The 11,769-nt window shown below is 47.4% G+C and overlaps 1 protein-coding gene across 2 annotated transcripts in view; it reads right to left on the reverse strand.

The window, feature by feature from the left end:
- Nucleotides 1–11,769, reverse strand: part of KCNIP2 (potassium voltage-gated channel interacting protein 2) — a 530,818-nt gene that overhangs the window by 440,085 nt on the left and 78,964 nt on the right. The gene's annotated exons all lie outside the window — the stretch shown is intronic.

Here is an 11,769-nt window from a genome sequence, read left to right on the forward strand (position 1 = left end):
CTTTACTACTCACTGACATCTTACAGTTTCTGTAAGGGTCGGGCGAGCGGTACTTCCCGAAATCCCTCTCAAAAACCAAAGATGCGTGCCTATCGTACTGACACCTCATCAGCAAGGACTTCACTCTGGAGATATCCTCTTGGCTACCTCCAGTCGAGACAAGAAGCTCGAGTTTCCTCCTCAGACCCTGATACAGGCGATACCTGTTCAGGGACCTGAGGCTCGAGAGCTGGCGGAAGAACCCCGCAACCCGCTTCTTGAATATCTCCCACCACTCTGACTTACTACTACATAGGCCCAGTAAAGGTACCTGACTCTGAAGAAAATCCTCAAAGGACTGTCTTATCTCCGCTTCCTCCAGGAGGGACGAATTCAGCTTCCAATAACCTTTTCCCATCCGGGGGGTTTCTGAAACATTCAGGGAAAACAAAATCATACAGTGATCGGAGAACTCCACCTCAACCACGGACACTGCAGAAGAGACGGCTTCCTCCTTTAAATAAAACCTATCTATCCTAGACCTGCGACTACCTTGATGATAGGTGAAACCCGCGTGGCCCGAGGGGCTCCGGATGTGGGCATCCTCTAGGCGAGCTTCTCTGGCTATGCTAATCAGCACCACACTATCGCAAGTCAGCGGACTATTGGAGCCTCTCCTATCTTGGGACCTCGTGACATTATTGAAGTCCCCTCCAAAGATCACCTGCCGACTCGTAAAAAGAAAGGGCTTAATCCTCATAAAGAGATCTTTGCGGCCCCGCTTACTTTGCTTAGATATTAATGAGCCGGAGCTCTTGTCCCTTCATGAAGACATCTAAGATCAGGCACCTCCCCATTTCTAATTCAATAACCCGTCGGCATTCAACAGGAGCGGTAAAAAGGACCGCCACCCCACTATACGGCTCAGCCGCAAGAGACCAGTGGGAGGGACCACGCCTCCACTCTCTTCTGGCTTTTACCAGAGAGGCTAGATCTGACAACCTGGTCTCCTGTAAAAAGAAAATTTCGGCTTCAACGCGGCCGAGAAAATCAAAGGCTGCGAATCTAGCCGTATCCGACTTTATGCTGGCACAATTAATAGATGCCAGCGTCAATGAGGTGAGTGCCGCCATACAGGGTGATTAAATTAGACGGCCACACCCTTTACTTTTGTTTTCCCTTCTTTTTTGCCCCCTCATCCCCCGAAGAAGACGAGAGGGCAGGACCACTCTTGGATCTTTTTTTCGATTCAGATAGATCCATATTATCCCTGTCTCCGTCCAACCCCGGTCTAGCCCTGCCCTCTGAGGAAGGTGCCTCAATAGGACAGGGCCCAGTTCCTCCCAGAGGCTCTTTCTCCCTAGGCACCTCGCCCTCACCCTCCCCAGCCAAGGAGGGGGAGGAAATGGTATCGAGGACGAGGTACCGGTTTGACAGGTCAACCAGAGGGGGGGCAGTCAGGCTTCCGTTTTGAACCTGGCCCGTAGTACAAGGAACAGAGGGCTCTGACCTCTTCTTTCTCCCTTTCCTTTTGCCCTTGTCTTTCTTTTTAGGCCTCTCCCCACTCTCCTCATCCACACTTTCATAGTGGGAGGAATCGGAAGGGTCGGCCATATTGCCTTCCTCTCTGTGAAGCCTCCTGATCTCCCCATCCAGCACATCCTCCTCCAGGGCTTCAGCGGTTACAGGGCCAGCTTCAGGAGCAGAGGCCGGAGCTACCCCCGTCACCTGGGCACTCTCCAGCTCCCTACTCCTTCTACGATTTTCCTCCCGCCTTAGTTTGGCGGGGCCCTTTTTCCTCCTCATGAGCCCTGTTGCACCCCCATCCCTGCCCATACCCTCCCCGGCCGAGGCAACTTCACAGCTCTCCTCAGCCGGAGCGGCCGCTGCACGGGCGAAGGCGCTAGGACAACGGCTAAATGGGTGCCCAAGGACACCACACAGATGGCACCGGATCTGCCTACAGGATGCGGCCAGATGTCCCACCCCACCACACAAAGCGCAGACCTGTACAGTACAGGCGGCGCTAAAGTGGGTGGGGCTGCCACACCTGTGACAGACCTTAGGCTGCCCCTGGTAGAAGACCTGGATCCTATCACGTCCAAGGAAGGCGGCTGACGGAATGTGGGCAACCGTACTCCCTGAACGCTTGAGTTTGACGGAAAACGTCCAGGCCCCGGACCAGATCCCGTGCTCATCCAAGTTTTTCTTGGGCATGTCCGTCACATCCCCATACCGTCCGAGCCAGGTCATGATGTCATAACAAGAAAGTGACTCGTTACGGGTCAAAACGGTCACCTTCTTGACAGCATTCTGACGGGAAATCGCCTTTACGGCGAAATCCCGCCAGCCGGGCTCGTTTTTTGCCACTTCGTAATTCGACCAGAAGAGTTCGAGACCCTCTGGCCGAACGAAACTGACGTCAAACTCAGACGATCCGTAGGGGTGAATCAGGGCAAAGATGTCACTCGCCCTGAATTCCATCTGAAGGAGGAGCTCAACCACTTTAGCGCGAGGTGGGCACGCATCCTCGCCCCTCCAAATCAGACGGACCACATTCCTACGGTTATTGTCCTGCCCGGTTGTCGGGAGGGACCAGACCACCTCCCCATTCCGCTCTCGGAAAGCCCCCAAACCGTGCCTCTCTATCCAGAAAGACAGGTTGACCTCACCCCTTCCCTCTACCTGGATCGACCTGTCACCCCTGCGTAGAGCCTCCAGGAGGCGCTGTTGCAAATGGCCCCCAGGGCCGGACGGAGACGGGGACCCCCCTGAACCCCCGGCAGCGACATTAGCATAGCTCCTAGGAGCAGTCACTGCCGGGGGGGCAGCCGGACCAGACCCAGAACCACTTACAACACCATTCACACCACAACTCTCAACCTCTTTATTTCCAGCCATACTACTACCACTCCCATCAACATTCAATCCACTGACACTCCCACATACACTCCTCTCACCCACAACACTACTACACCCATCAATATCACATCCTACATTCTTGTCCTGACTAACAAATTCTGGGCTGGCTGGGACTTGTAGTATGGCTGGCTTTAGTAAAGTCCTTTGTGCTGGCTTAGCCGCTGCTGGGGTCGACGCCGATGGTTTCGCCTACATGGCTGATATCATATCTTGATTCTGGGGCTGCCCCACCGGGCGCACCCCAGCTCCTCCCACAGCGCCAGCACCTGCTTCACCCAACTTCACAGGCTCTGTGGATAATCCCGGCGCCCGGACACTCCCCCCCCTCACAGGGGAGTGCCCCGCAGTGCCGGTAATGCCCACAGTACTCGGGGAACCGCCCCCCGAGCACACAGGGGCATAACTCGCGCTTCCCACCATAAGCCCATCCTGCCCCTCCCTACCGGCAGGATGGGTGGGCTTCACATCTATTGTGTCTGCAGCTTTTACTGACGCCATGCTGTACCCCCCATGCTGGCTCCGTTCCACCACAGAAACGGAGTCTGGCAGTCTGGGGGGCCCAGCAGCCTGAACCAGCTTTGCAGCTGGCCCAGACTGCTGGAAAGGAACAAACACGTACTTCACTGATTCTTGTGTCTTTTGCTTTTTCCTCTTAACTGCCACATCATCACAGAGATCATCACCAAAGGTGAAATGCTGGAGGTGGGCTGGGGACTCCTGCATGACTATCGCCCTTAGCAATCCCCCAGCCTCACTCTCCACATCATCCTCCTCGCTCTCACTTGAAGGAAGAGCCACCTGGGCCGGTTCAATATAGCTGTCCTGGGTGGCCTGGGTGTCACAGGGAGCAGCCACAGGCACAGCGTCTTCCTCCACATTCTCATCCTTTTCCTCATCACCACCATCCTCACTTTCTTCACCGCCACTACTCTCCCCATCATCCACCTCCACCTTACCTGGGGATTTCGTGGCGGCAAACCGGTCTTCATTAATCAGCTTTTCCTGGAAAAGACCGCTTCCCTCCAGGATCTCGTCTCTCCTCTCCTCCAGCTTCACAATCTCGCTTTTCAGCGCTGTGATCCTCTTTCTTAGCTCTGGCCTGTTCTTTTTGGACCCCGTGCTCACCAGATTCTGAGCCACACGTAGATCCTCCCTGGCCATCCTCAGCTCCTTACCGCACTGGTCATATTCCGCAAAGCGTGCGGCCATGCGGGAGCAGTATGTATCGCTCGACTCCTTGGGCCCTCTCTCTGCCCACATCTCCACTTTTTTCCTCCTCGCCTTGCTTCCTCCAGATCTCTGGTTGGCACCCGTCGCCGTGGAAGCAGAGCCTGCATTGCTGCAGACTCTGCCAGATTTTCTTCCTCCGGCCGGAACAATGGCTGTTGCAGTTTTCTCTCCACCCCCCGCCAGCCTGGAAGAACGGGAAGTGGAGGCTCGAGATTTCCGGGGCTCCATGCAGGGGAGGCTCTCCCCAGGAGTCTGCCACCCTCCTGGGAAAAGCAGTTAGAACACCTGCCTCTGTAGTTCTCTTGGAAGTCCTGGAGAGCTCAAACAGGGACACACCCGCACACTACTCACACTGAACAGCTGTGTTTCACAGGATGTGCTCTCTGCTGACACCTCTGTCCATGTCAGGAACTGTCCAGAGTAGGAGAAAATCCCCATAGCAAACCTATGCTGCTCTGGACAGTTCGTGACATGGACAGAGGTGTCAGCAGAGAGCACTGGGGTCAGACAGAAAAGAACAACTCAACTTCAAGTGGGGCATAAAGCAGCTGATAAGTACTGAAAGGATTAAGATTTTTAAATAGAAGTAATTTACAAATCTGTTTACCTTTCTGGCACCAGTTAATCTGAATAAAAAAAAGGTTTTCCCAAGTACCCCTTTAATTAAAAAGGTTGTAGAGATGTGAACAGTGGAGACATCTCGGGGACAAGGTGAGCTCGATGTCAACTAAGAAGTTAAAAAAAAGTTGACTAAAATATAGTTTGTGGTGGTCAAAAATGTGGACGTGGCCAGTTTCACGATCATATCACGATTTCCCGGACCTTCCATGGTTCATTTGAAGTACATTTTGAAAACCATAGAAACCATTTGATGATGTTTTTGGATGGGTGGAGTCATGGGGAGGAGATGGGGGTATTGGGGTGCATGTTGGCTTCTTTCTAATGTTAAAGGGGTATTCCAGGATTTTTTTTTCTTTGACTATGCTACAGGGGCTGTAAAGTTAGTGTAGTTCATAATATACTGTCTGTACCTGTGTGTGACGGTTTTCTCACAATTCTTCTGTGATTTTGACCCCAATATTTGTTTTTACCAGCATACAAAATGACTGTTGTCTCAGATTTTTCCCAGCTTGCAATGCGGCCGAGACCTGACTCACTAGTCAGCTGATGACAGGGAGCCTGTCTGCTTCAATGGGTGGAGCGATCGCTTGGTGGGAGAGAGATCAATCTGCAACTAATGCAACAGCTGTAGGCACCCTGATTGGAAAACACAGGTCTTTTGAATGGATGCAGCTCATTTATGTTTCAATGGGTGGGGTGGCTGGTGTGTGGGAGGGAGGAAAATGGAATTCTGGGATTTGTAGTCAAAAAAAGAAAAATCAAACAGGAAATACCAGTTCACAAAAAGCTAGCCACGGATTTTATGGTGATCTCACAACATAGCCATTTAGCCACAAGACAAGCACAAATCCTTCCTAAGCATGTCCATTACTGTCTGCCAGGTACGTACTAAAATCACCTTATGGTGGATAAACCCTTTAACTTGGTAACCTTACACCAGTGTTTCCCAACCAAGGTGCCTCCAGCTGGTGCAAAACTACAACTCCCAGCATGCCCGGACAGCCAACGGCTGTCCGGGCATGCTGTGAGTTGTAGTTTTGCAACAGCTGAAGGCACCCTGGTTGGAAAACACTGTATTACACAATGAACTTTTTTGCTAATATGAGGACAGAGGAGTGCTAGGAGTGCAAAACTACAACTCCCAGCATGCCCACAGTTTGAAGATCACTATAAAATTTGTATGGACATTTCTATCACAGAGGGTTTTTTCTGCTTCAACCGTCTTGTTCCAATATTACAAAATGATATTTTCTCCTGCAAACATTACCAGGAGTTGTATTCCTCAAACCCTTTCCAAACCATAAAATAGCAAATATCAATACGTAATTACCTAAATGTCAACAAGACGTAAATCCCGAAGACAGATGCTAGAGTCAAGCTGGCTCCGAAAGTATCTCGAAAACTTTTTTGGTTTTAGCAGCTTGCTGATGCAATTCCTGATATAACAAGGTTAATCCTCCTGCTAATTCGTATTTGTAATCCTGTAATTGTAGCAGCTGCTGAACACATATTAAAGCATTTTCATACAGTAAATCAGCCTTAAAATGTTTCTTAATTTATTCTAATTGCGTAACGTTTGTGTACAGTGCAAATGTTCCCCGTGATCAGATCCAGGGATGATATCAAGTGCCGCTCTCCACTAATTTTCATTGGGGACTCTCCTCTACCTAATGAAGTGTTACCAGCGCCGGCTTTGAAATTCTTCCGAACGCCGACTTAATTACCCAACACAAATGGGAGAAAGAATCACTAATGAGGTGGCATAACTCATAATTAGCGCAATTGTGATTATTGCTTTTTTTGTTGTTTTTAGTGAGGCGGGGTGGTTGGTTTAAACATTGTGTTTTAAGACCTGCTGAAAGTTGTGGTTACACGACGGTCGGAACGTCACGGTTGCTGACCTTAGATTGATACAGTCCATTAATAATGTCCACCACATTCTGCTCATTATAGTCTAATGGCGGGCAGGCGTTTTTTTTTTTATCGAATTATCCTTTTTATGTGTTTTTAATGATCTTCCTTGATGTCTATATTCCCCTCCAACTGCAAGGCGTAAAATATAGATTCCATTAAGTATCTTCATAAAGCAATGTCAGAGATTCAAGTCAAGCGTTCTTTCTTAAAGGAACACTCCGGGCAAAACTGATGCTGGTTACTGCAAATGTGTTTTGGGACGTGTTTCCGGTCTGAAACAGACCCCTCATCAGGTACAATGCACCAAACCTGATGAAGGGTCTGTTTCAGGCCGGAAACATGTTATGTATGTCCGATTTATAATAAATGTGTGGCTACGGCAATGAATATATTTTATTGCGGAGGTAGCTCCGATTGAAGATTCTGGGACTCTGAACAGGTGATGTGTTCTGAGCGCAACAATATTTGGTGAGTGTGTTTTTTATTTTTATTTTTTATCACTCTGTCACTCTACCAGCCAATTACGGTGTGCCCTTTTTTTTATCTTTCTATTACAGTTCACAGTACAGTTTGTGTTTTAGCCAATAAGGGGTGTGGATTAGAAATAATGGGTGTGGCTTAGTGGAAAGAGGTGTGGCTTGAAATATGCCACCATCCTCCAAAGATTGTGCTGAAAAAAACTTGTGCCCCCTCAATAAATAAATAAAACTGTGTTTCACTATTGCTATGTTGTATTCTTTTAGGGGTGTTACCCCAAGATTAAAAGTTAGGAATTGTGGGGATCTGACCACTATAACCCACAACGATCACCAAAACACAGGTCAATGGAGCTGCAGTGTGCAGTCTTTACTGCCATGCCAATCATTCTCTATGGAACTTCTAAAGTCATTTAGGAAGTGAATGTCCAGATAGAAACAGCGGTCGGCACAACACAGCATATAGATCGACTAATACTATGCATGGTGTAAGGACACTACACAAAGTTCCTCTGTCGACTTAATCCATAACCGAACCAATCAAAGAGTATATACGAATGGCACTCACCAACCTTCAAGCAGGAACTATACTTTTACTGAATATGGGTGAAGCACAGCAAACAAGTTACATGGGAGAGCAGGACGCCGCCAGTGATGATACCGTAGCTATTTCGTATGCTGGGTGTACTTCTTCAGACCACTCATATAGTGAATTGAGCTTTAGCAGAGCATGCATGCTGCTGTAACAATAATTTTGGGGAAAACTGTCCTTTGTTCTCACAATACATAGGGGTTCCATAGATAAAGGATAACTTTTAGTCTTAGTTTAACCCCTTTGGCACATGGTTTTTGTGGCTTTTTTCTTACGGCTTATAGTAACCACCATGCTATGCATGCATTTTTCATAATAATCAAATCTGAATTTTTGTTTCCAATAGAGAAGCCTATGGGAAAATTACAAAAGAAATTGCCACCCCATAGAACAAGCTGCATATTGAGAAAAAATAACATTGACCAAGAAACGCTCCACAAGAGAGAAAAAATACCACTAAAGAGCTCTATTTATGGCATTTCATAAATCCCTATTGAATAGAAGAAAAATCTGGTCATGTTCTATGGTTGCAACGAGATGCTCAGCGGGTGTCCTAGGTTTGATGTCCCTGCATGTTCACATGGATGTGAATGGGAACTGCTGCTGAGCATTGGAAGCCAGATTATCAGAGGCCAGAATGCAAGGACCAAGGTGCAAAGCCAGGATATGAAGGGCCTAGAGGGAGCTTCCAGTTATATAAGCTAGACAAGCTTTTTCTTAAAAATAACTTTATTAGCAATCAATCGTCATAAACATACATTCAATGTACTGCGATACAGCACAGGTTAGGGAGGAGCACACAACAAATTAATACAACTATCGTACATAGAGCAACAGTTCACCACACATCACAGTTCTGTCTATGCTATACATCATACCACATGCTACACTAACATCGATATACACAATATGAAACTAAGTCCCACAATAAAGCAATGTAGGAAGTGGTAGTGGATGAGAGTTGGGAAAGAAGGGGTTAGGGAAGGGATATCACAGGCCTGAGGTTTTATTGAGGTCAAAAATCACAAAAGAGGAGAGGGGTAGATGAGAGATATTATTCCACTTCTTTTTTGGTGTCTGAAACTGGACTTTTTGATAACAAAAAAAAAAAAAATTACTTTATTAGCAAGCAATTTGATAATCATACATACAATGTGACACAGTGCACAACACAGTGCAAGCTTGGAAGCAGCACACAATAAATGAATACATTTACCGTACATATCGTACAACACACAGCACGGGTCTCCCTATGTTATACATCATACCACATGCTACACTAACATTCCTGAACACATTACAAAAACAATAAAGCATTGCAGACAGTGATAAGGGATGAGGTTGAGAAAGAAGGGGGTGGGGAGGGGAGATCACGGGCCTGAAGGTTTATTTGAAAGAAAAAACACAAGGGAAGAGGGGGAAGGATGAGGGTGTTAATCCTGTTCCTACTCAAAGTCCGGACTTTTCTAGATTAGCTGCAAACTTGTATCAAGAGAGAGAAAGACGTATGAAGCTGCAGCACACTTTATTTTACTGACGGACCAAAGGGGTATTGTTTCTCAGCAGCTCTCTCACATGCCACCTTTTTTAATGGGTACTTTGGCGGAAAACAATATTTATATATATATATATATATATATATATATATATATTTTATTTATTTATTTTTTTTTTTTCAAATTATTTGGTGCCAAAAAGTTAAACACATTTGTAAATCGCTTCTTTTAAAACATCTTAATCATTTCAGTACTTATCAGCTGCTGTATGATCCACAGGAAGTTGTGTTGTTCTTTCCAGTCTGACCACAGTGCTCTCTGCTGACACCTCTGTCTGTGTCAAGAACTGTCCTGTGCAGGATAGGTTTGCTATGAGGATTTGCTCCTACTCTGGACAGTTCCTGACATGGACTGAGGTGGCAGCAGAGAGTACTGTGGTTAGACAGAAAATAACTAAACAGGGGCAGGGGCAAATAATATTCCAAGGCAAGGTTGAGGTTAACGTTAGCTTTTACTGAGGTTAGACAGATGGTTCAGTCTATACAGTTCAGCCAATATCCCAGAGAGGTGGCCAGTGACACAGAGAGACCTCGTAGCTTGCTGGGACTTGCAGTGACTTGAGAGACTATAGGTGCAGGCCACGCTGACTACAATTGACTTGACTGGAGATGATGACAGCAGATAAAGATGACTTGACTTACTGACTTGTGGTTGCAATTTAGGTTGAGGCCTCCAGATGTACTGGACACTGACTCTGAGAAGTCTGGACTGGACTTGACCTCAGAAGAAAGTGAAACACGAGAGAGATTGTAGTACCTCCCCCTCTTATAAAGGGGGGCTAAGCAAGGAGCCCATAGGCCAGCTGCGGGTCACCTGGGGCTCTGTGGGTAACAAACATATGACTTAAACATGTGACAAACATTATCATGTGACTAACAATCATGTGACCCACTTCAATGGTCCTTTGCACTTAATATACAACCTATTCACATTATGGGGGAACACTGCAGGAGAGCCCTGAGGACATACAGGGACTCAACCTGACAGGACTGTAAGAACATATCCCGTACTGGGACATCACAAAGTAATTTACAAATCTGTTTAAAGGGAACCAATCATCAGATTTTACCCTATCTAACGCCTAGCAAAGCAAAGGGTAAAATCTTTATCCTCACCATCCCCGTGGACGCTCCTGCCTGTGGGGATGGTGAGGATTTGAATCTATAAACTAGTCCCCGCCAGCCCCGTAAGTAGTCCTCTGGTCGGGGAGCTCCTCTTACCTAGTCCCGTTACTTCGGCTGGCAGTGACGTCCCTCTCTGCTTGATTGACGGGCCGCTTCATCGCTCTGCTCACTGAACAGATGGAGCAGAGCGATGACCCGGCATATCAATCATGCCGAGGGGGCGTCACTGCCGGCCGAAGTAACGGGACTAGGTAAGAGGAGTTCCCCACCCAGGGGACTACTTAAGGGGCAGGCGGGGACTAGTTTATAGATTCAAATCCTCACCATCCCCACAGACAGGAGCGTCCACGGGGATGGTGAGGATAAAGATTTTACCCTTTGCTAGGCGTTATATAGGGTAAAATCTGATGATTGGTTCCCTTTAAACAGATTTGTAAATTCACTATCCCCGCAGGCAGGAGTGTCCCCCGGGGATGGCGAGGATAAAGATTTTACCCTATATAATGCTTTAACTTTCTTGAGCCAGTTGATATGAAAAAAATTATTGTCTTCCACCGGAGTACCCCTTTAAAGGTAGCTGAGACATTGTTGCATGAGAAACTGTATTACTGTAACTTGAAGACAATTTTGCTAAAATATCATCAGCATATAGTGGATCCAAGGAGGGGAGCGAGGATTTTAGATTACTTCACCATTAAAAATAATTTCCTGAATTTGTGGTCCGGTTCTGGAGATACTTTTACCTGGCACTGCTAACCTGGAAATGTCTGGCTTTGTGCAATGGAGGAGGGACCAGGCATACCCAGCTTCCATGCCCCCACCCCCTCTGTACCTATATGCCCGCCCACCTCATGAATATTTATAAGACCCCTTAGGGGTCTTCGTGAGCCCAAGGTGGGCAGGCAAATCGGTGTAGTAGGGATGGAGGCAGAGAAGCTGGGTATGCAGGGTTCTGTCTCCATTGCGTAAAGCATGTCATTACCAGATTAGCAATGGCAGGTAATACAGTGGTTATCTCAAGAACTGGACTGCGGATCTGGGTAAGTGATACCTCATTGTAATCCAGTTCGGCTGCACCATAACCCTGTGTATTTGGTTTAGTGCGGGAGAACCCACTGTCAGTCTTCCTTTAATGGAGGGGCAAGCTGTGCATAACTAGCTTGCCCCCTGACTGGTGAGCAGTTAAGGGGTTAAGAAATATACAGGCAAGATTTTTAGCCCCCTCCCCTGCCTGTAAAGCTTTTGGGTAAATATAGCGGTATGTCCCATGGATGGGGGGGAAGGAGTGCACCAATCAGGGGTTCAATAGTTTCCCGGGCTTTCAGGGGCCCTCCCCTGGGTATTTATTGCTGTGG

Source organism: Hyla sarda, chromosome 7 (assembly GCF_029499605.1).
Source record: "Hyla sarda isolate aHylSar1 chromosome 7, aHylSar1.hap1, whole genome shotgun sequence".
NCBI lineage: Eukaryota > Metazoa > Chordata > Amphibia > Anura > Hylidae > Hyla > Hyla sarda.